Genomic DNA, 26,976 nt, shown 5'->3' with positions numbered 1-26,976 from the left:
CCGGCTTGGATGGGCCAGGCTGCTTGGCGGGCATGCAAATGGTGTGGTGCCACCCTGCTCTGCCTGCTGCCCACCAGATGCACCAGGGATGGAACGGGGTGAGTCCGTGTGTTCCGGGACCTCCCTTGCTGGAGTACCCGGGACGGGCACCAGAACCACCACCTCCCTCGGGAGCACGGTGTCCACCAGATGCACTATGGGACGGCGGTGCGTGTGGAGACGTGCGCCGTGGCACCACCAACACCTGGTACCTCCGGTCCTGGAGGCCCTGTGTGTGTGTGTGTGTGTGTGTGTCGCTGGTCTCCAGACCGAGAGGTGTGCCCCACGTCGCTTCTTGCGGCCCCGCTGCTGGCCCCTTTTTGGGGCCTGAATCGATCCTGCCCGCGCCAGTTATGCGCCGTCGCGTTTCACGCTGCCTTATTATCTGAGAATCCCACCCCCTGTCTCTCCATAGCTTTCTCCAAACTGCCTCCCCCACAGCTTCGGCATTGCCACTTTGCATTGCTTGGCTTCACCTAGTAATGACCTCATCTCCCCAAGCTTAAAAAACATTCTCTCTGCAAAAGCACATCAACTCGCCAGTCAAACCACCGTCCGTTAGCCCTGAAAACGCATTCCTTAAAATCCTCCATGCAAAGTGCCAAGTCCATTTACTTCGTGAACCTTGAAAGACAATCCTGAGGTGGCAAATTCAAAACAAAATATAATTTTTCAAATGAGGGTCTGGGTAATCTCTGTAACGACACTACTTTTCTGTCTTTTATATATGGAATTACTTGTGCCAAAGTGCAATATCTCAGCAGCTTTTGTTTCTCAGCCACGGAGACCGATGCCAGAGGTAGGGTTGTTCTTGCTGCCCCTCTGAGCTTCACTGGATTCTTTTGTTCTAACAGCAGAGCTGGAATAACGAAATCCAGAATGGAATCTTGTTCCTCCATGATTTTGCATTGTTCCCCCTCCCCTCCCCTCCCCTCCCATGCACTGATTTGGCAACCTTCACATTTTCTGTTTAGTGTTTGCCATGCAAACCCATTCTTGAAGTTTGACAGCAAATGTTGGAACTCTCGAGCCAAGGTTGCAAGTTCTGTGGCTACTTCAATTTGCAACTATGGAAATGGCTCCTCAGACCGGCAAACTTGGGGCGCGATTCTCCCAGCCACGTGCCGGATTGGAAAATCGGTGCAACCGTGCCACGCTGGTGCGCGATTCTCAAAGGTGCGGACAATCAGCGCCATTTGCGCCGGTACGTTTGATGCGGGGCTGCTGATTCTCCAGCCCGGATGGACCGAGCAGCTGCGCGGAAAAAGCAGAGTCCCGCCGCCGGGAACTCTGCCCACAGGGTCGGGGGGGTGGCCTGTGTGGGGGGGAGGGGGGATGGCCTGTGGCGGGGGGGGGGGGGGGGGGGGGGGGGCTCCGTCCCCAGAGGGGGCCTCCGATGGGGTCTGGCCCGTGATTGGGGCCCACCAATCGGCGGCCGGCCTCCTTTCTCTTCCCCCCCCCCCCCCCCCCCCCTCCCCGGCTGACTTTGTTGCGCGTCCAGCCCCAGAACCCCCGTGCCATGTTGCGTCGGGGCTGGAACATTCAGTAAGGCCACTGCGCATGCGTGGGTTAGCGGCGCCCCCCAGTGCGCACCAGGAAGTAAAGCTGGGGCAGCGTGAACCACTCCAGCGCCATTCTGGCCCCCTGTGGGGAACAGAATCGCTAGTGCCCATGCCCGTTTCGTGCCATCGTGAAACGCGACGGTTTCACGACGGCGCGGACACTCTGTTCCGCGATCGGAGAATCGCGTCCAGGGTTTGTTATTGAACATTTGCATTAATGGGAAAATCTGGTTGACGTCAAGACATTGGTTGTCTTGAATCGAAAAATTACATTACTACATGAGGGGAGCAGTTTGCGATCGAACCATGAAGTACCTTAAACTAATGACACCTGCAAAAAAAGAGAACTGCTGATGCCAATGCCCTAGGTGTCTGCAGGCTTCACTGTATTTGGAAAAGCAATATGTTTTATTTCTTGATCTACTTTTCCTTTTTCGGTGCCATCTTCTTGAGACAAGATGGTTTAGTTTGCTTCACAGCTGGGTAAAAGGATTTCGGAGTCTAATATTTGAGGGTTTAAGGCTCAGATTAATGTTTGAAAAATAATTCTACCTCTGATTTGCAGTATCCTTTTCTGTATCACTGTTTAACAATCATGCCTATTCTAACAGTGTTTCCAGTTTATCTCGTTAAAATTAAAACGGTAATGGAGAGAAACTGTGTGGTGTAATGGGTTTATGGCTCACTGACCTTTGTTGTCCATTACGTCCCAAAGTGAGGGGGAAGAAAGTTCCCTCTGCTTAAAACGGTCCCAAGTGAATGGAGCTTGGTAATCAACTTATTTTTAGGAGACATGGGCTGATGCACAGAACTCTCCACATTCTCCACAAATGTGGTAGAATCATTAAGCTAGAAGGATGGTAGATGTAAGAAATTGGAGTATGACAAGGATATGGGCAAAACATGCCTAGGTTTAAATGTAGGCATTCTGTCGCTGAACTGTGCGTAATGCTGACACTGCCTGAATTGGAAAATGAGAAACATTTTGTTCCCCAGCACTGGCATTTTTTACCTTGATGAACAATGAAGAGTAATCTAGATTTTTAAAAAAATATGTTGCACTTTTTTTTAAAGTGAGGCTCACATTGATTATCCCGATTTCTTACATCTCGGGTTTTTAGAAGTCGGTGAACGAGTACAGGAAAATGTGAATTCCTTGAATGTATTCATTTTTGAAGCCAATAACTGTTGCCAACCCTCCAGGGTTGACCTGGAGTTGTCCAAAGATGAATTTCCTGTGCACTCCTGGGAAAGAAGTTGTTGTAAGGACATACTTTGTAAGTTGGGGATTGATGTGACTGAATTGGATGTAAACTGTCATTTTGTTTTTGAAGAAAATTGTTGATCTTGGGCTAAATGCTTATTCCTGTAGCCAATAAGGAAATAGTTTCCTAGCATAAAGTCTTGAAACCGCTATCGGAAAATAATACTCGAGAGTAACATTTAAAATCATTAGCTACTTTTCAGGCTTAATAGTGTGGAACATCAGTACTGAAGTTTGAAATTTGGTTCCTTTTGTACCTATTAAAGCCACCAAGCTTCTCCTTGTTGGAAGTGTGGCAAAATATTTTACTGTAAACTGGCATAGAATTTGCACCTTTGGTTGTTTAATCCCACCTGAGGCTATCTCGATTCTCTGTATTACATGTTATATTTTTAAAATTTTTATCTGGTGCAATATAGAAGCTAAGTTTTATGGTGGCTTTGGAGCGAATTGTGTCGACAGGAATGCAAATACAATTTTGTTTCTTAAATTCTAAAAAGAAAGGATTTCTACTGAATAGAAATGTCGCCATGCTGATGTGCTTTGCAAGGCAGAATTCAAGGAAATGTTTGGTATTTTATCTTGCTATATGTCAAGGAAATGTTTGGTATTTTATCTTGCTATATGTCGAGTTCTCCAATGTATGTTTTTTTTGTGTAATTTTTAAAATAGAAACTGACATTGAGCCATTCTAGCTCCATGCAATGACTGCTGTTCTTGGGCTCTGAGCTTGGAATGAGAATTTATTTTGTTTGATTTGGATACAAGAATGAATGAGTCAATATTCTGATATTTGGTACAACTTGCCAATATTCAGTTGATCAAGCTGGCTGATTGGTTCTCCAAATGGAGACGCTAGTTATCTAGCATATATTGTGCAACGATATTGTCAGCAGTTTGTGCCTTACAAGTGCACCAGAGGATTTTCTTCACAATCCTATTAATGCTCCCTTTACTGTGCACAGCAGGTTTGCAATCTGTGATCCCTTTTAAGGTTGCTGCACAGCTATGCATGGGTGTATCTGAAAGGATTCCTCATTGTACGCAGTCTGTTAGTCCCGTCCACAGCACATTAATTATTACAACACAGCATTGCTTCAGACCAATCAGCCCTATGGGAGTATCTTCACGCAGACTGCAGCAGTTCAAGAAAGTATCTCGCCACTACCTTTTTTGAAGGCAGAAGAATGGATAATAACCACTGTCCTTTCCAGTGATGCCTACGTCTGTGAACTAGTTGAAAATGGTTTATGCCTGCAATACATAAAGGCCTGTCAGGATTCCTGTGAGTTTTAATCTTCAGTGCTGTCCCGTTGAGTGAGGCAGTAGAGGCCAACTGGCTCATCTGAGAGTATCTTGGCATGGGTTAGATATCGGGGTGAAAATGAGTCAAGAAAAAGATGGAGGGGTGTGGCGGGGGGGGGGGGGGGGGGTGGGGGGAGTGCTACAGGGAAATAATGCGTTCACTTTTCCATTGTTTGTGTTTGGGCTTGATTCTGGGAGAGCTCTGTTTTGAAAATTGTTTTGCACGTGCATTGAGATTTATCTGCAGACCAATTACTACTTCGACATTTTTGAGCTTTGGGGTGGAGCATAATAGAAACCACATCTAAAGACGATGGAAAATGTTGGCTCAGATATTTCTGTATATTACTAACCAGCATCAGTTTCTGAGCAGTCCTCTTTCCGATAGGTTTCCTTTTTTATTGTTCTACTGTTGGCTTGTAGAGTACAATTTTGCACGGTGTAAGCTTCAACTGTCTGAAGTGGAGGTTTTGTGTGCATTACTAGGGATATAAATAATTCAGTGGAGAGAATAGTTTGCATGAATGCATATTTATTTAACATTCTTGTTCTTTTCATTTGGCAATGCTGACTTGCATTGTCCTTCATCAGTCTGGGACTTCCATCGGTCTAAAAATAGCTCAGCGAAAGCATGTTGGCTGAAAAAAGTGGTGCTTTGACTACACCAACTATATTTGTTTCTGCAGAAATAAATTGGAACCTTAAATATATTTAGCCAAATTTCCGATGAACAGACTTGAACCAATTCAGGAAATGACAGATATGTAAGATTTTCTCTATTCTGTAATGGGATGTGGACATCGCTGGCAAGATCAGTCAGTATTTGTTGTCCATCCCTAATTGCCCTTGGAACTGAGTGGCTTCTGAAGCCATTTCAGGGTGCACTTCTGCCTTGGGATATGAACTCCTGTTCCTAGAGCATTAGGGTCTCTGAATTACTAGACGTTACCACTGTGTCCATCCACTTCCAGATCACTTCAGATACTGTTTCAGCAATAAAAATTCACATTGAGCAAGAATGTAACCTGTATATGAATAGTAATATTATATAAATATTATTTTTGTTTGTTTATGACAGGACCATGGTAATGTAAACTGTAACTTCAAAGGTGAGAAGAGTCTGTCATCTTCAATAGGTAAGATGCCACTTACCATGCAGATACATTTTTAGTGCTTCTATCAAAACTAAACTGCAGAATCTTTTGAACTACGTTTGCTACCACTTCAATCCTTCAGTATCAGCGCTCTTCTAATTCTGGACTCCAGAGAATTGTTAATGTTTAATTGAGTGTGGTGGATGCTGGGACAATGCGTCCATTTAAGGAGGTGTTAGACAGATTTTTAATTGGTGATGGTTGAAGGTTATGGAGAACGGACAGGACGGTGGAGTTGAGGCAGGATGAGGTCAGCCATGATTGAATGGCGGAGAAAACTCTGATCAGTTGGCCTAATTCTATTGTTATATCTTATCAAGTTATGAGCTTGTGATAGCTATGCCTTTTACAGACAAGGCCCCAAGTGATGGAATTCCCTCCCCAAATCTCTTCACCCCCAAATCTCTTCACCCCGCTACCTCACGTGGCCTGCTGTCAAATTTTGCTTTGTGATGCTTCTCACCTTGGGACTTATTAATGGTATAATCTTTAAATTATCTAAAGGTTCAGGGAGTTTAAAGAGCATTCTTGGATATGAATAATGTGTTCAAATCTTCTAACAATTTTTTGAATTATTGTTGAGCAGAGAGATGTTGCTGAAGCTTTACATCGTGCACTCATCAGGACAAATTAAAGAATGCCAAATTTTAAACTGATCACAACTTCAAGGGTTTATTGGCAAGATGACTCTGGCTGAGGCATTTTCATGTAGAAAGCAATGGGGATGATAGGCTACCCAAGCTCTCAGGCAATTCATAATAGGTGCAAAGTTTGAGCATATTCCTTTTGTTTGCAAAGAGCCTGGTCCTGTCATTTCTAGGAAGCATAAATGAACCACGTTACCAACTTGGCTAATTATCTCAAATTAGTTGTATACTCTTGATTCAGCACTTGCTGAACAATCCTTTGATTGCAATCGTCATCACATCTAACAATAAACATGTTATTTTGGGTTTTGCTAGTCTGGCTGGTTCAGTACAGTTTGTACCCTGCCTTTTATGAGCAGCTGGAGGTACGTGTTTGATTCGTGTATAGACCTTATATCCCAACGATTGGCTGAATTTAACCTGTTCCTCCAGCTGTTTGTTTGTTTGTAACGGCAGAGTACAGCCTACTCAATCTGCTCCTGCTTGCAAAACTCAAAACAAAACGTCTACTGGCAGATGTGATTGTGATTGGGTGGGACTTGCTGAACAAACCTTATCCTGCTACAGTAATAGCTATACTTAATAACAATTTAAGATCAGTCAAGCTCATAATATGGCTCACTTACACTTGTTGGAAGCAACACATTCATAAGTGCATGTTCTCCGCAAACTAAAGGAATGTAGTAATGGCCACATTACAACATGTGGTAATGTGTTTATACCTTGTGCCTTTTTTTTGTGTCTGCAGAGCATTTAGTTCCCCATTGATTTCGCCTTGGCAATACTTTGCCCACATGGTTATTTTGCTAACCAACCAATCGGCGCCCATTTTATCCAATTGTTGTGATCCTTTGAACTGGCACTCTTGTTTGTGTTTGTCCCGATTGAGTGCAGGACAAATAATTTCAACATCTCTCTTTTTGGTGATTTTTCTTTTCTTCTCACACACTTCTGAATGAATCTTTCATCCTTCAAATGGCATATCCACATTCAGTTGCTCTGAATCAGGTGCGACCCAGTTGCTCCAGGAAGCACTGAAGCCACTCATCAAAATATTTATCCCTTTAGTCAATTAACGCCTCAAATAAAAACAGCTGGCCATTACCACATGCCGTTTGTGGGATCTGGCTCTGCCCAAATTGACTTAACTGCATTGCAACTTGTGCCCCCCCCCCCCCCTTGGTGCCCTCTGGCCCCAGCCGACACAACAGCTGTATGGGTACGCTCCAGCACAACCAGTGCCATCTTGTTGGCTGGGATGATTCTGTGTGGGGATTGTAATGTGTATTTGTGGCTGCAGTTTGCCAACCTCTCGAGTGTCAATCACTGACCCAGAAAATTCCTCACCGGTTTTCATTGGAATCGATTGTGTTCCACGTGGTGCTGGTGCTAACCCCTCCACAGTTGTTGAATTGGTCCCGATTCGGCGCCAGTTTTGCTGTCATGGAAGTCCACGAATTCTGCCCTGCGCCAACACTTAGTTTCATGAACAAAGAATCTAGCCCATTATATTTTGGAAAAAGTAGTTAAATTAATGTTAACTTTAGGAATTACTAATTTTGCAAATTTTACTTTGACTTGAGGTTTAATCCGTTGGTTCAAAATCTGTTTACTTAGCAAACTTTTGAATAAGCAGGACATGACTGTTGCCACCAGAATGTTACAGGCAGCATTATCCCACTCCTTGGTAGTTATTGAGACAGGAATTAAATTTACCCCTCTGTCAAGGCACCTAATTTGGCCCTGGTGCCCTTCAACCAGCTGCTTGCCTATTTCCCTTCTCAGTAAATCCTGTTGGTAGGATGCTAATGAATTTTGGGTCTGTGGATGGTACATGTTGACGGCCAACTGCTTCCTGGTCAAGGCTGCAGCCTGTGGTATATGTTTTATCAAATAAAGGCCTGCACTGGTGCTGTCATTACTCAAAAATAGGCATAGTTAGCACATGGGTATCTGGTGTTCAATGTGGAAAATTAATGCTAGTGTGGTAGAAAATTTAATTAATGCAATACTGGGAATCAAGACCAAAAAGCTTGTGTCAAATTACCATGAAAATACCTCCAACAAAGATTAGATCAAATGTGTTGCAGTCATTCACCCAAGTATCCTTCAACACATCTTTCAACCAGGACATGCAGGAGTTCCTCAGTAATGTCCTAGGCCCAGCCATAATTCAGCTGCTTCATCAATGACCTTCCCTCCATCATAAGGTTCAAAGTGAGGATACCGATTGCACAACGTTCATTACCATTCATGACTGCTCAGCTACTGAAGCAATTCGTGCCCATATGTAGCAAGACCTGAACAACATTCGGGCTTTGCCTGTTACTTGCCACTTAAATGCCAGACAATGCCTATCTCCAATAAGAGAGAATCTAGCTATCTTCTCTTGACATTCAATGGCATTACCTTCACTGAATACCCCCACTTAGCAATAGCCTGAGGATTTTCATTGGCCAAAGAACATTATAGCACAGAAACAGGCCCTTTGACCCACCAAGCCTCCGCTGATCCAAATTCCTTATTTAGACCTAGTATTTATTTTCCAAACGATCCATCTTGTATCCGACGGAAACTGAAATTGACCAGCCATATCAATACTGTGGCTGCAAAAGCTGGTGAGTGGCTGGGAATTCCGCAATGAGTGACTCACTCCTGACTCCAAATCCTGTTCACCATCTGTAAAGCACAAGTCAGTGTGATGGAATACACTCCACTTGCCTGGATGAGTGCAGTCTAGTAAGACTTGAAGTTTGTCACCATTCAGGACAAAGCTGCCTGCTTGATTGACACCCCACCCACCACATTAAACAAGTGTTCACTCCACCACCAATGCACCATGGCAGTCTGTACCATCTACAAGGCTCATTGCAGCAACTCTTTCCAAGGCTCCCTTCGGTAGCACCTTCCAAGCCCATGACAAAATGTAAAAACAAGAGCCGCCTGCAAGATCCCCTCCAAATCACACACCACCCTGACGTTGAACTATATCGCTTTTGTTCATTGTCGCTGGGTAAAAATCTTGGAACACCCTTATTTCTAGCACTGTGGATCTACCAACACCAAATGGACTACAGTGGTTCATGAAGGCTGCTCACCACTACTTAGAGGGAAATTTGCCTTTCCAGTAATGCCACATTCCCTTGAAAGAAAATAAAAATTGTCTAGTCAACAAGTAGCTCTGATCTCCAGCCATGTGATGAACCTTTCAGTAGTGCATTCATGGGCTCAACTTGGACATTGTTATTATACCTTTAAATTACCTTCAGTCTTGTGCATTTTGTCAATTGCTAGCACTGAGTCGGAAGTTTGAGAGTTTCACATCCCACTCGAAGACTTACCAATGAAGGTTGACACTCCAGTGCAGTAGTGATGAGTACTGTATTGTTGGAGGATGCCATCAAAGTGAGACTCAAAATTGAGGCCCTGTCCACCCACTTCAGGTGGACCAGAAATTGCATGGTACTATTCTTTTTTTTAAAGAGGCAGAGGAGATATCCCCAGTGTCCTTGGCAAATATTTCTGTCAGTCACAGTCAAACATATCAAAACAGATTATCTGGTTATTATCACATTGCTGTTTGTGGGAGGTTGCTGTGTGCAAAGGAGCTGTCAGCTCTGACATAACAGTGACTACATTTTAAAACTCTGTTTGGCTGCAAAGTGATTTGGGATGTCTTGTGATTGTGAAAGACATTCTATATATAAATGGAAGTCTTTTGTGCTTTGAAATCTTAGCTGGCACACTTTTATGTCTTGAAATATATTAATGACACTTAATTGACACTTGGGAGGCAGAGGCAGAGTCGTGTTGTCACTGGATGAGTAAGCCAGAGACCCAGGGTAATGCTCTGGGGACCCTGGTTCAAATCCTACCATGGCATGTGGTGAAATTTGAATTCAACAAAGTTCTGGAATTAAAATAATGACCATGACCATGAAACCATTGTTGATTGTTGTAAAAATCCATCTGGTTCACATGTTCTTTTTTTTTTTGGAGGGGGGGGGGGGGGGGGGGAACGATGCACCCACGGCAATGTGGTTGATTCTTAACTGCCCTCTGAAGTGGCCTCGCAAGCCACATGGTTTAAGGGCAGTTATGGATGGGCAATAAATGCTGACCCAGCCAGAGTTGCCCACATCCGATGGAAGAATTTAAAAAGATGTCAAATTTGTAGATTTGACCAGTAAACCTTTGACAAGTTGCATTTAATTCCTTCTTGCCCATCATGTGTTTTAGTGGTTCTCTAATATCACGCTTCAGTTTGGCAAATATTTGTAGCTGAACTGCACCAAACTCTAAGAATGTCAGACATCCAATGTAAAGGGCACTGCACACCAAATGGTTTCTATTTTGTTTCCTCGGTTTTTGTGGTGCTGGCCAGGATTCAGTCAAGGCAGCCCAAACTCTCCAGTCTGGAGTACTATCAATTTTGCATCTTCCCTGGTTTCCTCGCTGCAAAAGTGTTAATTTTCCTTTTCCATTTACCATCCTTTCTCCATTCACCATCCTTTCTCCATTCACCATCCTTTCTCCATTCACCATCCTATCATGTACCATCATGTTGGTTGGGATTCTCTGATCCCACGGAAGCATGCCCCTGTCCTTTGGTTTCCTGGTGGCATGGGGTGGCTTCAATCCCATTGACAAATGGCGAGAGTAGTGAATGGTGTGTTGCTGAGAAACACGTGGCTGGGGGAACCAGAGGACCAAGCCCATTGTCCCAGTTAGACAGTTCTCTGCCTTTCTCCATTAAGACTCTGATAGGTTTTAACAATGCCTCTGCATCATTTTGTTTATTACGCCTGTGCAGCACCTTGAGGCATTGTCTAATGTTAAAGAATCATTAAATCCGTATAGTGAAGGAAGCCATTTGGCCCATCGAGACTGCACGCACCCTCTGAAAGAGCACCCTGCCTAACCTACACATCTTTGGGCACAAAGGGAAGATATTTGGTATGCCCAATCCACCTAACCTGCACATCTTTGGACTGTGGAAGGAAACCCCCACAGACACTGCGATTAAGTTCAAACGCCACACAGTCACCCAAGGCCAGAATGCTGCATAAATTCCAAGTTTGCTCAGACATACTAGATATTTCTAATGTTTGGGGTAGATAAATCTTACTCGTGAATTTGATTTGTTGGACACTCCATTTTGGATCTGAGTGAAATGGAGAACACTTTTTTTTTTAAATTCTGGAAATGGATCTTCTCTCTCACTGCATCACTATCCTGGTGCATAGCTATACTTTCTTTTATACGTTGCCCTCAGCTTTAAGTACCAAGACTAAAAAAACTAGCTTTGCAATCACCTCATTATAACAGCGCTATAGTTTTGTAAACCTCAAAACTACTGGCAGAAATTGTCCTAATTAGAATTTTTTTAGCACATCAATTCAGGTGCAATACGTCCTGAACCTTGCTGATTCACCAGTTGTCCAGCTCAAATTTTATTTAATTCCTTCACTCCTTCCTTTAAGATTGATTACAGTTAAGAGCCTCACTCTCTGTCTTGTCAAACTTTTACCATGCACTGAAGTCTTGGCATTTTCAGTGGCTTTGTCATGCATGGGCCATTTCCTTGTGTGTCTAATGGCCCAGCACTTAATCCTGCTATCTTCTGAGGTTTTCCATTTGTATTTGTCAATTAGGTTGTGAAGTACCACAATCGATTAGCACCCATACACTGTGACATCATCCGGATTTGCATGATGCTTTAAACTCCCGTCTATAAAAAGGATATTAGCTGTTTTTACTTTGCCTAATAGTCCTCATTTGATTCCTTCATTTTTTGCCTCCTGTGAATTGCATCACGTTTTTGGTTTCCGAGACATGCAGCAAGCTGAGAAAGTGGCAACTTTCTGGTGCACCTCACCAGAAAATTCAGGTCCTTTGCAAAATGTCTGCCTTGCATGTGAAACTAGTCTCCGCTGGGGTCACTGCCAAATTCCTTGTGCCATTTTTGTCCTCATCAACTGCTGCCATCTGCATACGTTGCCTCCATTTCCTATTCCAATTGCTTTGCATCAAAATGCAGAATGAATTGTGTGGCAACGTAACCACAAAAAGGTGGGGTCAATGCATTGTGAATCTTAAACATATAAAAATAACGAAGTATTAAACCCAGTATGGACTCAAACGGGAGCAGCTAGAAAAGCATCAAAATAACTGTTATAGAATTAGATCTGATGACATCAGTAATGGATTTAAATAAGATGCATATGCATAATCTGTAACAAATTGACTGCATTGAAAGTGCTCTAAATCAAAGCTTTCACTCGGAGATCAATGATGGAAGGGGTATCTGTGAATTAGTTATTTCTTTCTCTCTAGTGGAGAGAAAGCTTTGTTAAGTGTTGCACTTAAAGATGAGGTGATTAAAACTTGCATTTCCTCATTGACAATTGGACGCATCAGATAGAAAACAACCGCACAATATTGTGGCGATTAGGGGTAGGTCAGAAGGTTGAACAGATTCTAGAAATCAGCTAAGAATTACTTTTTAACAGGGAAAAGAAATAGGGAGAAATTAAAAGCATGGGAGAAAGCTAGCTAAAAATATAAAACTGACAGTAACAGCCAAAACTTTGCAGAGTTGTTAAGGACTCTGGAGCCATTAAAAATGTTGGGCAGTGTCGGTTTGCAGGATTGAGGGAGCTGGAAGCAAAGTAGGGGCTGGAGCAAGGAGAAATGTTTAGATACATGCAGGTTTGAGATTTTGCTTGGAAGGAGATAGAGCTTCCCGGAAGAACTGGCCTCCACATTACTGGAGGAGGTGCTGACGACAAAGGGGCTGGAGAAGTGGGTAGTGTCAGTGGTTTACGGAGCTATTTTGGAAGAGGATAAGGCACCACTGGAAGGGATCAAAGCAAAGTGGGAGGAAGAGTTGGGAGAGGCTATAGAGGAGGAGGTCTGGTGTGAGGTGCTCCGGAGAGTAAATGCCTTCACCTCTTGTGCATGCAAGGTTGGGGCTGATACAGCTGAAGGTGGTATACAGAGCACACCTCATGAGGGTGAGGATGAGCCGATTCTTTGAAGGAGTAGAAGATGTCTGTGAGCGTTGCGGGGGGTGGGGGGTCTGCTAGTCACGTTCATATGTTTTGGTCCTGTCCAAAGCTAGAAGATTACTGGAAGGTGGTTTTTAGGGTAATTTCCAAGGTGTTGCACGTGAAACTGGACCCGGGTCCCCGGGAGGCCATTTTTGGGGTGTCTGACCAGCCAGGGTTGGAAACGGGTGAAGAGGCAGATATTGTAGCCTTCGCCTCGTTGATTGCCCGAAGGCGGATCCTGCTGGGATGGAGAGCAGCCTCTCCACCCTGTGCCCTGGCGTGGCGGGGGGACCTGTTGGAATACTTGACCCTTGAGAAGGTTAAGTTTAAACTGATGGGAAGCTCAGAGGGGTTCGACAAGTCATGGGCATTATTTATGAAACACTTTCAAGAACTGGATAACATCGAACATTAGTTGGAGTGGGGGGAGGGTTGGGGGAGAGGGGGGGCTGTGTATATTAAGGATCACAATGGGTAATCCCTGATTCCTTTTTGTCATTTGTTTATGTAAACATGTGGGCTGACGTTTGGGGGTTGGTGGGAGGATGGGATCATTGTTATTGTCATGGGGATTGACATTTGTTACTGATTATTGTTTATTGTTGGTGGGTGTAAATTTGGGAGAAAATGTGAAAAAGGAGAATAAATATATATATTTTTTTAAATGTTGGGCAGTGTTCCTGCCCTGATTCACGCCTTCCCAATATTTGGTGTGGGGCAAGGCTGTGGCTAGTTAGTCTAAAGTCATTATTAAGGAGATAATAAGGCATTTAGAAAATCATAATGCGATCAGGTAGTCTCAATATGGTTTTAAGATTGGAAACAATACTTGGATATTTTTTAACATTGTTTCCTCAATGTTACGATCCCAGTTGATTGTAACTGGACGACCCAGAATGAAACACTGGCTCAAAAGAGAGTTTTAGGGCAGCACGGTGGTGCAGTGGTTAGCATTGCTGTCTCATGGCGCCGTGATCCCAGGTTCGATCCCGGTCTGCATGGAGTTTGCACATTCTCCCCGTGTTTGCGTGGATTTCGCCCCCACAACCCAAAGATGTGCAGGGAAGGTGGATTGGCCATGCTAAATTGCCTCTTAATTGAAAAAAATGAATTGGGTACTCTAAATTTATTTAAAAAGGACAGGTTTTTTACTTATCAAACGTGGAGGATGCGTCACTGCTAATTAGTTTTAACAACAACAAAAAATATATTCAACATAGAAAAATCAGATTATAAGACAATTAACAATTACACACCAATTTTAAGATTAATACTGATAGCACGGTGCATGTGAAGCTATAATGGTCTCATTAGCATACAGTCCTTAAAAAACATTGTTTGAGGTCAAACACACACGCTGTGCAAAATTAATGCCTGTGGACATCTCCCTCTGAATCATCCAGATGGTTGTCATATGAGAGTTGAATGCTTTAAAATCTTCTCTCATAATCATGCTTTCCATTAGTGGTTTGTATTATGAAATCCAGTCCATGTTTTCAAAAAGACCTGTGAACAGAGTTTCCATTTTACTGGTACCAGTGAATCCAGGCCAGGACTTTACACCAACTCCTTTTAGGATTACTTTCTCTCGATTGCTTTTGAGATCCAGCCACCAATTCTCAGATATTTCAATTTGCGTTCCACAGGCTGTGGCAAAATCTCAAACCTGAAAATCACTTCAGATGTTTTTCTGGCATCTCAGCCTACTTCTGTTGTTTTTAGTGAGTAGTCATGTTCTTGTACCTTTTTAACCTCTGACTACCTGGATACTTCTTTTCATTTCTCTAGTTTCCTTTTAGCTGTTCTTTATATAACCATTACTCCATTGTATGGTTTTCCTTATAGCAAGGCTGAGAGAGATATAGAATTATTTACAGTGCAGAAGGAGGCCATTCGGCCCATCGAGTCTGCACTGGCTCCTGGAAAGAGCACCCTACCCAAGGTTAACACCTCCACCCTATCCCCATAACCCAGTAACCCCACCCAACACTAAGGGCAATTTTGGACACTAAGGGCAATTTATCATGGCCAATCCATCTAACCTGCACATCTTTGGACTGTGGGAGGAAACCGGAGCACCCGGAGGAAACCCACGCACACACTGGGAGGATGTGCAGATTCCGCACAGACAGTGACCCAAGCCAGAATCGAACCTGGGACCCTGGAGCTGTGAAGCGATTGTGCTATCCACAAGGCTACCGTGCTGCCTCATGTTCCCTTTTTACTTATCTAAAATCACAGCTTTTAGCAGAGCTGCTCCCCCACCAGCTAACAAGCTACAAACTGCTGTAGCTTCCAACTAACACTGAAGAACAAAGGAATTTTTCCCCCTTACCAGGGCATTTAGTTGCCAAGCAACTATATTTTCTCTTTATGCCATAGCTCTCTCTTCCAATTGGGATTCTATTATAATACTGAAACCAACCAACCCCTCACAAAGCCCAGCATGATTCTGACTATAGGTCCTTTCCAGGCACAGAAGCATTAAGTTAAACCCACTTAAATCTCCACCTTATTTCTAATGTTTGCCATGACAAATATAAACTCCTTAAAACTGTCTTTGTTTTGCTAACAGTAACAATCAGGCTGGATAATGGGAAACCAGTAAATATGGTGTATTTGAATTTCCAAGGTGAGCACAGGGGAGAGTTAATTTTGATTAGAGCTTACCGAGATAAGTCTGGTCGGGTGAAGAGTCAGCAGTTGGTGGAGTGAGGTGGGCTGTCAATACTCTGTTGCCCCAACAGCAGAGCTGCTGGTGGGAGAGGAAGAAGCATCAGATAGAGTTGGTGTCTATTTCTTCCAGAGATGATAATCCCTGTTCATCAGACCCATGAACATATCAGGCAAGGTAGGGTAGTAACTTGTCATGTGGCTTTTATCACATGGCTTGTAGCATGGCTTCAGTGATGTCATTGGGTGAGAGGGGGTTTAGTCTTTTTTTGGTTTCATTTTCGGTTGGTTTGTTTGGACCGCAGAAGAGGAAGCAGTGTTGGGAAACACTGTCAAAAGTTGCAGGGCGTCTCCCTGTTTCGGTTTTATTTTAAAGCTGTTCCGGTGAACTGTGTGGCAAATTCCGGTGTGGCAAATTACCTTGGTAAAAAGCTAGAATTGCTTTCCTGAAGGAGTTTTGAATCTGCTGGTTGGAAAATGGAGCAGAATCTCCGGGAAAGAACCCATCCCATTCAAATGAGATGACCGTGTGCGAGGCCACGTTTGGTTTGATTAGATTTTGTATTGAATTGGAACAACTAAGGAGGATTCATTAAGAGTTATATACATAAATTACTGTAGCTGTTGTGTTTTTATGTTTGCAATTGGTAATATGTTAACTACATTCTTATAATAAACTTTGTTTTGATAAAGTACTTGGGCAGTCTGAATCACACCTCAAGTGAAGGCTCTTGTGCTCATCCTGGCCAAATTCAACATAAAGATTTGGTCAGGTGAGTTTGGAGTTTCAAAGCCTATAACATAAGAAAAAGCAGGCTGAGCGCAGCCTGCCTCCAAACATAAATCCTCATAATGTGCAGTGTGGTCAGGTCTGCCGGTCTTCCTCCCTCCCCCACACCCACATGTCTCCTGCAAGAAACCCACGTCTGCCTTCAAATCTTTTAGATGGGCAACGCCCAGGATCCTTTAACTGGCCCATTGAACGCCCTCCAATTCCATGTAACCAGCCTGATCGGAGGCTTTGGGGGCACCCCAGCTATGATCAACCAAATCCCACCCGCAAGGAAGTCCGACAAGGCCTCACCTCTGCTCCAGGCCCACCCAAGATGGATGCCACCACCACCCCCTCAAACCGATACCTCCATAGAGAAACCTTCATCGTCAGCCGTCTGTCCCTCTCGGCCCCTCCCCATCTCCCTGTGAGCACCAAAAAAGCAACCTACCTCACTTCCAACCATCCCTCCCCCCTCCCTCAAAACCAACCACCATAGGCTAGTTATCTTAGCTAACAAAGGAAACAACCTGCGGCCCTCTCCCTCTCTTTGCTCCCATTAAAACTAGTATCTCTGTTAGCAGGGTGATCCCCACTTGGGGAAAAATGCAAGGTTATACACAACCCACCCACCCCCCCCTTAATATTTCCAACAATACTATGAGAAACTTAAAACCAATAACGCAGAAACAAGATAACCCAGATACACAATAAAGAACATTGTGAGAAATACAAAGAGCAAAAAAAGTAAATAACCCAATACTGTAACCAATGTGTTTCTTTGCAAGGTCATTCACCTACTCTGGCTTGTCGAAGTAAACGGTGCCTATCTCCTAACATGACCTGCAGGAGAGTCGGGTACACCACTTCAAACCTCACTTGCCTCCTTGACCGTATTGTACCCGCTCGCCTTTTCCCAGTTCTTCCCCCAGGTCCTGATAAATTCTGATGGAGTGGCCTTTCCATCTGCAGTCTTGAGTGCCCCCCCCCCCCCCCCCCCCCCCTCCAGATCTTTTCTTTGTCCAAATACCTTTTGGAATTGGACTATGATCGCCCATAGCAACTCCCCAGATCTGGGCCTCTGTCGCAACGACCGGTGGGTCCTGTCCGGGAGGGTTTGCAAGGAACCCCTCCTCCACCAACTTCCCAAACGCCTTTGCCACATGGTCCACAGCATTTGAACCTTCTATGCCCTCCCGCAGCACAACAGATCTTATATTTTGATGTCTGGAGTGATTTTTCTCCAGGTAGTTGACCGTGGCCCTCAATGTCTTCTGCCCCTCTGCCAACATCGTCACCGTCTCCTCCATCTTCCGAATCGTCCAGCCCCGATATCCAACCAGTGTTCCACCCTATCCAGAGCTGCATGAATAGGTCAGACACCTTGGTCAGATCACCAGTGACCTCCTGCCTCTGTTTCCAGAACTCCTCTGCCAGGAATTCCACCAGTCTTTCGGTTGTCCACTGAGAGGACAACAACGACAGAGGTCTCTGCCATTTTCTTTCCCCCTGCAACTCGAGGGCATTCTGAGTCAGATAAGGTCCCCTTACTCTACTTATTGCTCATTTTATAACCTCCAGACATTGCGGGCAAGATTCTTCCAGCCCTGAGCCGGGCCAGAGAATCCCAGCGAATGGGCCACGCCGCCCCAACGCTAGGGTGAGCCTCCAATGTGGCCTGGCCCGAGATTGGGACCCACCGATCAGGCCGGCCTCTCTGGCTGGGGGCCAGTGCATAGGAAAGGAGGCGCTGTAGCTCTGCGCCATGCTGCATCGAGGCCGGCACGTTGAAGGAGGCCACTGCTCATGCGCGCGTTGGCGCCAGCGCCACTGCGCATACGTGGATATTGCGGTGCACAGTTCGCGCCAGGATCTGCAGCCGGAGCGGCGCGAACCGCTCCAGCCCGTGCCGGCCCCCTATAGGGGCCAGAATTAGACATGGGAGCAGCCCTTTCACGCTGTCATAAAATGTGACGGTGTTTACAATGGTGTGGACACGCTGCCGTGGGATCCCGCACACCCCCCCCCCCCCCAATGCTGGAGGAAGAATCCAAACTCTCCACCTACACCACTTTTCCACCTGAACAGCACCCATTAAACAGGCAAAAAAAAAAATGAGTCAAAAAACAAATCCCAAGCAGGAGCCACCTTGTGTGTGACCGTTCACATCATGACCACCACCGGAAGCCATCTTCAGGGATGGACAAGCAGTTCACTTCTTTAGGAATGGGTTTTGCGGTGCGGAATTATTGAACATGTAGCTGTAGCCTGAGAGTTGGATGAATTCTTTAACCTGCCTGTGGGGATAGATCTTCTTGCAGCTTGGACTATAGTCTGCTTCTTGGGACTTCTTATGGTTTGTGAATAATTTCACTTGATTGCAAGGCGAGTGCAATTTTAACATCCGTCTCTTGTCAATCAACTACTTTTTAAACCTAGCTGGATTTGTTTCTGGACTGTGCTTGGGCACCTGTGAAAGCAATACAATTGCTTGAGCTAGGGAAGTGACTGCTTTTCTTCATCAGGATTGGTATTCAATGACACCTGCTGAAGAAGGCTCTGATGTGGTGATCTAGAATTTTTTTTTATTTAACAAAAAGCAGAATGCTGGAAATCTTAAATTCAAAGCCGAAAATGCTGGCAATACTCAGCAGGTTTGAACAGATTTGACAAGTACTGAAACTGACAGTGGACTGTTTTTGACAGCTACCCTCCGATCCTGCCCAACTTTGAAGCTGGTGGCCTGTAAAATGAAGTGGACCCTGTGATTGCTGCCCACCCCTGCCCTGTCGTAATTTGCCAGTGGTGGCAATGTCTGGCCCATGGGCCAAATGAGGCCTTTAAATGGCTAACTAATCATCCCACTGCTGGGATTTAACCGGCGGCAGCAGAGGCTTGTGAGGGAGAGGCCCATAACAAATTCCCAGCCCAGCAGCTTTCATTAAGTAGACTGGTGGTGGGAAAGGGGAGGGGGGTGGAATTGTCTTTAATGGGCCCCAGTCACCCCATTAAATCCAACCCAATAATTCTCTCTCACAACAATGACCTACTGAGTTATTTCCAGTTGCTATTTTTGTTTCAGGATTTACTTAAACTTGGCGATGATGTATCAATTTCCCCTCTTCCATGTCCCCCTGCCCCTCCCCCACACTGCCTCTGCATATGGTAAAATAGCCAGCTGGTATTTGCATGGTTATGAAGCTACTTCCCTGCTTCCTATTGGATTCCTGCCTTGAATATATGCAGATAAATGTGCACATTGAAACTGTTGGTTGAATCTTAATTTTGCCACTTGGCTTATGTTGACAAATATGGTTTAAATGTGTACACAGACTGCACCCTGATATTGATCCGCAAAATGAGGACATGATGCATGACGCATAAAATAAAATGCAATTTTTATATCTCGGATAAAAGTTTTTATTTTGAACCGAGAAAGGAAGATAATTTCAGTTCATTCAAGCTGTTTCAAAGGCAACAAAAATGAGTAAAATTTGGATTTTTCAATTTTCCCTTGAAGGTTGTTTGAGGTGAGTGACAAGTGGAATTTGTGATGTTTTATCTGAATGCTTTTGTTTTGCAGTTTACAATATTACTGTGGTGATTGGGTTTAAAGTTTGTGAGCTCTGATCGAATGCTTTAACAAAAATGTGTTGTACAAATTACGACGACAGCGATGACTCATTTCATTTCACTTTTTTTTGAAGAAAATAGCATGCTCTTGTCTTACTTTGTCCTTGCTCCAAGGGTTAACTGTACAGTGAACAATCTTTCTATTCTCCAGTCTCCACATTGCTTGTCCCATAGAGAGGCCAGTCCACGTTCTGATATTATCCATCCATGCAATCTAGGGTCTTCATTGTGTATGTTTTCTAGGTGTTCTGCCATATCTTTCCTCTTTCCAAATACGCTCCTGTTCACATCTTATGTCCAAAATATGTAGGCTTCCTTGATATAACTGTCTCAAACAAGTTTGAATGATTACCATGGGGGATTCTATAGACTGGAATAATCAGGTGGGAAAAGGTAGTGTAGATGACAAATTCATAAGTGTTTTTTTTCCGGGATAATTTCTTAGATCATGATCTAATCCGGGAGTAGGCGATACTAGACCTGATGTTGTGCAAAGAGATAGAATTAATTAATGACCTCAATGAAGGTGCTCCTAGGTAGGAATGATCATATGATTGAAATGATTGCAATTTACATTCAGTTTGAGGGAGTGAAGTGTGGATCTAAGACTAGTATTTTAAACTTAAAGAAAGACCAATTATGAGGGCATGAAAGCAGAGCTGGTGAGAGTGAACTGGTAAATTGGGGATTGGTCAATAGAGATACAGTGGCAGACATTTCTGGAAATAGCTCAGAATACATAGAATGGGTACATTTCAATGAGAAAGCAAAATTCCAAGGGGAGGGCCCACCATCTGTGGTTAACGTAATAAAAAAGTTGAACATAGTATCAAACTTCAAGAAAAAGCATATAATTGTGCAAATATGGCTGGTAGGTTAGATTGGATGGAATATATTACAAAAAAAACAAAAGGGAAAAAATAGAGAATGCGAGCTTGCTAGAAATATAAGAACTGATTATTTTACAGGTAAAAATAGTTTAAAGTGAGTGTTGGTCCGATGGAAAGTGGTACTGGTCAACCCATACCTTGTGTTCGAAGTTCTACGGTCACCTTATTTAAAAAAAGAGGTAAATGCATTGGAAGCAGTTCAGCGAAAATGACTACACGGTAGCACAAGTGGCTAGCACTGTGGCTTCACAGCGCCAGGGTCCCAAGTTAGATTCCCCGCTGGGTCACTGTGCGGAGTCTGCACATTCTCCCTGTGTCTGCATGGGTTTCCTCCGGGTGCTCCGGTTTCTTCCCACAGTCTGAAGACATGCAGGATAGGTGGATTGGCATTGATAAATTGCCCTTCGTGTCCAAAAACGTTTACATGGGGTTATTGGGTTACGGGGATAGGGTGGAAGTGAGGGCTTGCATGTGTAGGTGTAGACTCGATGCGCCGAATGGCCTCCTTCTCCACTATGTTCAATGTAGTCTAATACCTGGAATAGACAGTTGGAGGTTACTTGATTGAAACGTACAAGATCCTGAGGGCATCTTTACAGGGTGAATGTGGAGCAGATATTGTGCCTAGAACTGGACCGCACTGTTTAAAAAATAAAGGATCTCCCATTTAAGACCGAGAACGGGAAAATGAAGCTTGTGAGACTTTGGAATTCTTAAAAGGTGGTTAAGGGCAAGTGTGAGGAAAATAAGGGATTTATATTTGTATTGGTAAACATTAGAAATAAGGTATAGTTTTAAGTGGGTTTAATTTAACGGTTGTGTGCCTGGAGGGTAAAACCTACAGTTAGATTCATGCTGGACAAATGTGTGGGGGTTAGTTAAGGTCCGACTGTTTCTATTGTGCTTGGCGAGTCACTGCTTGAAGAATAAATAAAAAGCATAAGCAGGCCTGTGCTGCTTAGCAGCTAGGGCCTTGTAAGGTAGAGAAGTTGTTTTAGTTTAGCTCATTTGATTGCAGTTGAAGATGGATAGAAGCAGTTGGTTTAGAAGGCAAGAACAGCCATAGTATGGAGTAATAGTTAAGAAAACATGCCAGAAATCTCAAGTCCAGCTAGTTATGGAAATTAGAAAATGAAGAGGTGTCCAAGAAGTCTGGAGTTAGTGACATCGCGGTAACTATATATTTAAAGTGGACAGCAGGTTCATAGGTAGATTAAACCTTCAATGTCATTTTAATACTCTCTGGGATTTGAGCAGTTTGCAAACAGTCAAAACCAAAGATATCCAAAAGGGATTGGTGTGGAATCCTGGACTGAATTTATTGTTGAAAGTGGAGCGGAAGCTTTGTTTAAAAGTATCATTTTGGAAAACACAGGGCGGGATTCTCCGACCCCTGGCCGGTCGGAGAAGGTGTGAATCCTTCCAATCCACCCCGATGCAGCTGCCGTATTCTCAGAGCTGTTTTTCTGGCAGGAGCGGGATTTCCGCCACGCCTGCCGGGGGTCGTTGACAGCGGCCCTTCTTCCCCCCCGCCCCCAGTGATTCTCCGGGCCCCGATTTTTGGCCAGTCCCACCAGCATGGGTTACTCGGGTCCCACATGGCAGGTGAGTATGCGTGGACGGTCCTTGGGTGGGGGGGGGGGGGATCCGACCTGGGGGCAGCCCCCACTGTGGCCTGGCCTGCGATCGGGGCCCACTGATCTGCGGGAAGGCATGTTCAGTGGGGGTACTTCCTTCTGCGTCGGGCCCTTGTAGGGCTCCGCCATATTGCCCGGGGGCCGGTACGGAGAAGAGAACCCCCCCCCCCCGCACGAAAATACGCCAGCCGGTCTGCGCTTGCTCGAACTTGCACCGTCCCTAGACAGGTAAGAATTCCTCACCTTGGGGGACCGTTGACGCCGGAGTCATTGGTGCAAATTTACCCGCCAGCATGGGGGCCTAGTCCCCAGAAGAGAGAATCCCAGCCATGATCTGGATTTCTGATTGCAAAGAGAAAGCATAATTTAGAGAAGATTTTAAAATGTGTTTTTGGGTGTGGAGTGTGACTATCATCTGGGGGTTCTGAGGATACACCCATTCACTCACTCTCTCACTCTCACTCTCACTCTCTCTCTCTCTCTCTCTCTCTCTCACACACAATCTGAATTTTCCAACAGTCACCTTATGTGCTTAAAAGTGACTGTGTTAATGAGACCATTGTGGATTAAGATGTACTTTGTTATCCATGTTAATCCTAAACCTCTGGATGATTGTTGAGCTAAGGGGGGAGTAAAGGAGTATTGTATTATAATCCAATGTCACAGTGTTTAACTCTTGTGAAAACTAGTTAGTGGTCCTGTGACTCTGTCCCCCCTCAATTTTCTAAAACAAAATAAAAGCTGCACTCTTATGAGCCAAAGTTCCATCCTGGGATCTTCCCATCCAGTTATAATGCCAATCGGAATTGTAACACAAAATCTTCTTGTCTACTTTTGCCTTAAAAGATATTTAACTCTTGATGAGCAAGAAAGGTTAGATATTCAAATTCTTGATCAAGAAATCGGGGGGGGGGTTGTTGGTGGGAGGAAAGTTTATGAAGTTAAGGGTAAAATTAGATCAGTCATAGTTTTGTTGAGTAGCTGAGCAGGCTTGAGGGGCAGAGTGGTCTACGCCTACTCCTAATCTGTATGTTCATGTAGTTTAATATTTCGTGCTTTCCACCTCGCTGCAGACCACTGTTTTTTTTCTCCACCGGGGTGTGATTCGCACTCTGGGAAACTGAACTTGGCAGGTCATTTGAACTCAGCAGTGAATTCAAACAGATCCCATTTTTTCCATAACAAGGGCCTCAACTCACAGTGTGAGAGTTATGAACTTTTGACTATTCATAAAAACTTTTGGGTGCCGAGAGTCTGTAGAGCTGTCAATATGTGAAGTTATGTAGATCCCCAGCCCTTTAAAAGCCTCACCTCTCACATTAAAGGTAAGCGAAAATGGTGGATCATGAAGGTCTGTCCGCGTCGGTCCCGAAGGATGGCTGGTTGATAAAAATGGGTCCCAGGCAAAAAAGTTTGAAAGACACTGCCTTAATGGTCTTCAGGTATATTAGCATATGCCAGAAGCTTAATGCCTGTTCAAGATGGCAACCAGGAATTCTTGAATATCACTGAGCCAATACAAAATCAAACATATTTCAATTGCACCTACAGCCACCAGTCACAACCCAGAAATTGTACCACTGCCCCTGTCTGCTCCATAAAAAGATCAAGTTCTTTTGTCATACTGCAGGTCTTTCCTGTTTTGGGGTTCGACCTGTGCTTCCATGGGTCCTGTACACAGTTAAAGTCTCCTCCCAAGAGCAGTCAGTGTGTATCTATGTTCGGGATTTTCAGAACAAACGTTCTCCTGCATAAAGCGGTTTCTGTGGCGGTGATTTGATATTGGCTGTGCAAGGTCTGGGGAGAGAGGCTCACTTCTCACTCCACCCCCCCCCCCCCCCCCTTGTTAGACCATTGCAGTGTTCCAATGTTTGCTCCTCATCGTTTCCCCTGTTGCAGCTTTTCCAGCCCGCACTCTGCGACAAATTGTCCACTTTCGCATGGACTGTTTTTTTTAAAAAAGTGTTCTTTTTGCCTTGAAATGTGACCCAGAGCTTGGCTGTGCTGCGACCAGCCTCGCCACCTCTTTTTCCAGGGTGAATATCTGGTCGCTCTGGTCCATTGCGACCCTTTCCAGGTCTGTGATCGTCGCTTTTCGCCATTGTCCAGGACCAGTTGCATGTGTGCCAGAGCTTTGGCTATTGCACCCTTTGCTGCCTGAATGTCTGACTTTATCTCATCTCTGCTCCCTCGATGCTCTTGAGCAGAATGTCTTCCAGGCGCCCCCGGTGAGGAAGGGCCTCGTGTGCGACTGGTCGGGCCCACTTGCTCCGGCGGAATTCCTGAATTCCTGATTACGCCACCTCGTGCGCCAGTCAACTCGTCGTTTCCGATCCAGGCTCTTCCCACTCCTAGTTTCTGTTCAGCCCCTGGATTGGCTTTTGCCCGGCATCCTTTTTCCCCCTCCCCCTTTTTTCCCACCCCATTCTACTAAAGTCGTCGAGATGAATTGTTCAGTTTTTAGCGTTTTACAGGTGAAAAGTGGCTTTTTTTCGGTTCGTGGGACGAGAGCCACCTGATGTGCGATTTCTCAGCACATCCTCTTCACCGGAAGTCTCCTGAACCTGAAACTTTAGATAGATAGTAAATGACATTAATTTAAAACTAGCTCAGCATATTACTGAAAGTGTTTCAACTGTCTACAGCAGGTAGTTAAATTGTGTATTATGACGTTGTGATAATTCCAGTACCGGGCATTACTTACTAATGAGTATGGGGATTAAACTAGTGCATTGTTCTGGATCTTTCCATCTTTACTTTCTTGTTTCTGTTCATTCAATTGGAAAGGAAGATGTGGAGGTTTAATTGAGGTATATTTAAATATTTTAACTAGGGTGTACAATTTTGCGTCTTTGGGTAAATTTTTTCCTGCAAAAAATATACTTTATTCTTAAAATCTAAAGAGTATCATTACAAAGCATTTCAAAATGGGCATCACATTTTGTGCAATGTTGTGCAAATATTCTACAGCCCTCCCCATGCCCCCGTGCGCCCATCCCGAGACATATCTCCAGCACTTCATACCGTCTGACCTGAGTGAAGGGGACAAAGGATCATTCAGCCCAGTTCTCAAAGCAAATGGACTTGATCTTGTCATAATTTATCTTGGCTCCTGAGGCCAGTTCAAGGATCACCGATGTTCATTAGTCTGCAAACCGACATCGGAACCGAACAATAAATGGTGATGTTGTCCATGTACAGGGAGCCTTTGGACTGAGTGCCCCCGCTGGCTAGGATCATCTTGTGGCTGAATCTTTCCTGATGGAGTCAACATGTGGACAGATTCGATTGAAAAGCTTTCTCATTTCCACATGTTTATTGAAACTGTGCTGCTAGTGTTTGTGGAGCAGTTGGATCCAATTGTGGATTCACTCCCTAAACTGCATTCTGCAGTGTACATCCATCATGTAGGTGTGTGATATTCTGTCAAAAGCCTTCCCCTGGTCCATGCTGATGAGGCAGGTGTACGTAGCCTCATGCTGCTCAGAGATGCAATTACCTATCCGAGATCTTCCTGTCTGGTACAATGAAGGTCTGGGCAACTCTTCACAAGATTTTACCTGATTGGCATTGACCCTGAACAGAATGTCTACACTCAACAGTAAAATGGGTCGGCAATTTTAATTGCCTCCCTTTCCCCCTCCACCTATAGATGAAGGTGATGATACCTTTCCTCCTAGAATTTGACATGCTGTCCTCCAGAAGCATATTCACATACAATTCCACCAGGGCAGGGCCAATCTAGTCCCACAGAGCCAAATACAACTAAAACAGTAATCTGTCTCGCCCATGTGTTTCACCCTTCTCCAAGGACTAGAGAGCTTCAGTCATAGCAATTTGTCCACATTCTCCTGTGTGCAGTCATCTCAGACCGCTCTGTGATTAAAAGTGCAAAGGACTGGGTGGTAGTGCTACAATCTGGCGTAAAAGGATTTGCTAACCCTCAGCAAGTCAGACTGTAATGACTTTTCTGAGCAGTCGTCTTCCAAAAAAGGTACACAAGAGCTTGGTGATCAACAGCCTGAGGGAAGAAGACATGTGAGCACATCTCGTCCTTCTGGTCCTTCTGTTTTCTCTGCGAACTCTGTTAAATGTGTTTTTTTTTAAAAAACCACAAGGTTAGAATTTCACTGTCCTTGAATTGTTGGTTTAAACAGATGATCACGGCTGTGGGGATAGTTTAGGAGGATTATGGGTTCCAACATTGAATTAACTCTTGTGTAGATGAATCATCCTTGGGTTTATTATTCCCTTTATTGGTATTAATTCAGAATACTTGTGGAGGTATTCGATAATGCAATGCTCTAGTTGAATAGTGAATGAGCATTTATTTGCATATTGAATCAGA

The 26,976-nt window shown here is 44.4% G+C and overlaps 1 protein-coding gene across 6 annotated transcripts in view; it reads left to right on the top strand.

Moving 5' to 3' along the window:
* Window positions 1-26,976, top strand: part of LOC119967563 (hippocalcin-like protein 1) — an 81,957-nt gene that overhangs the window by 13,012 nt on the left and 41,969 nt on the right. For 2 of the 6 annotated variants that reach the window (XM_038800263.1, XM_038800262.1), the window contains exon 2: window positions 5,249-5,306. The exons of 2 other annotated variants lie outside the window; for them this stretch is intronic. The gene's annotated coding sequence lies outside the window, so the exon portion shown is untranslated. Of the gene's footprint in view, window positions 1-3,940; window positions 4,151-5,248; window positions 5,307-26,976 lie in introns of those variants that run through there. 2 more of the 6 variants (XM_038800264.1, XM_038800267.1) reach the window with 2 other exon arrangements.

Source organism: Scyliorhinus canicula, chromosome 6 (assembly GCF_902713615.1).
Source record: "Scyliorhinus canicula chromosome 6, sScyCan1.1, whole genome shotgun sequence".
NCBI lineage: Eukaryota > Metazoa > Chordata > Chondrichthyes > Carcharhiniformes > Scyliorhinidae > Scyliorhinus > Scyliorhinus canicula.
Note: the sequence above shows the minus strand (reverse complement) of the source record. Positions and strands in the feature narration are given on the sequence as shown.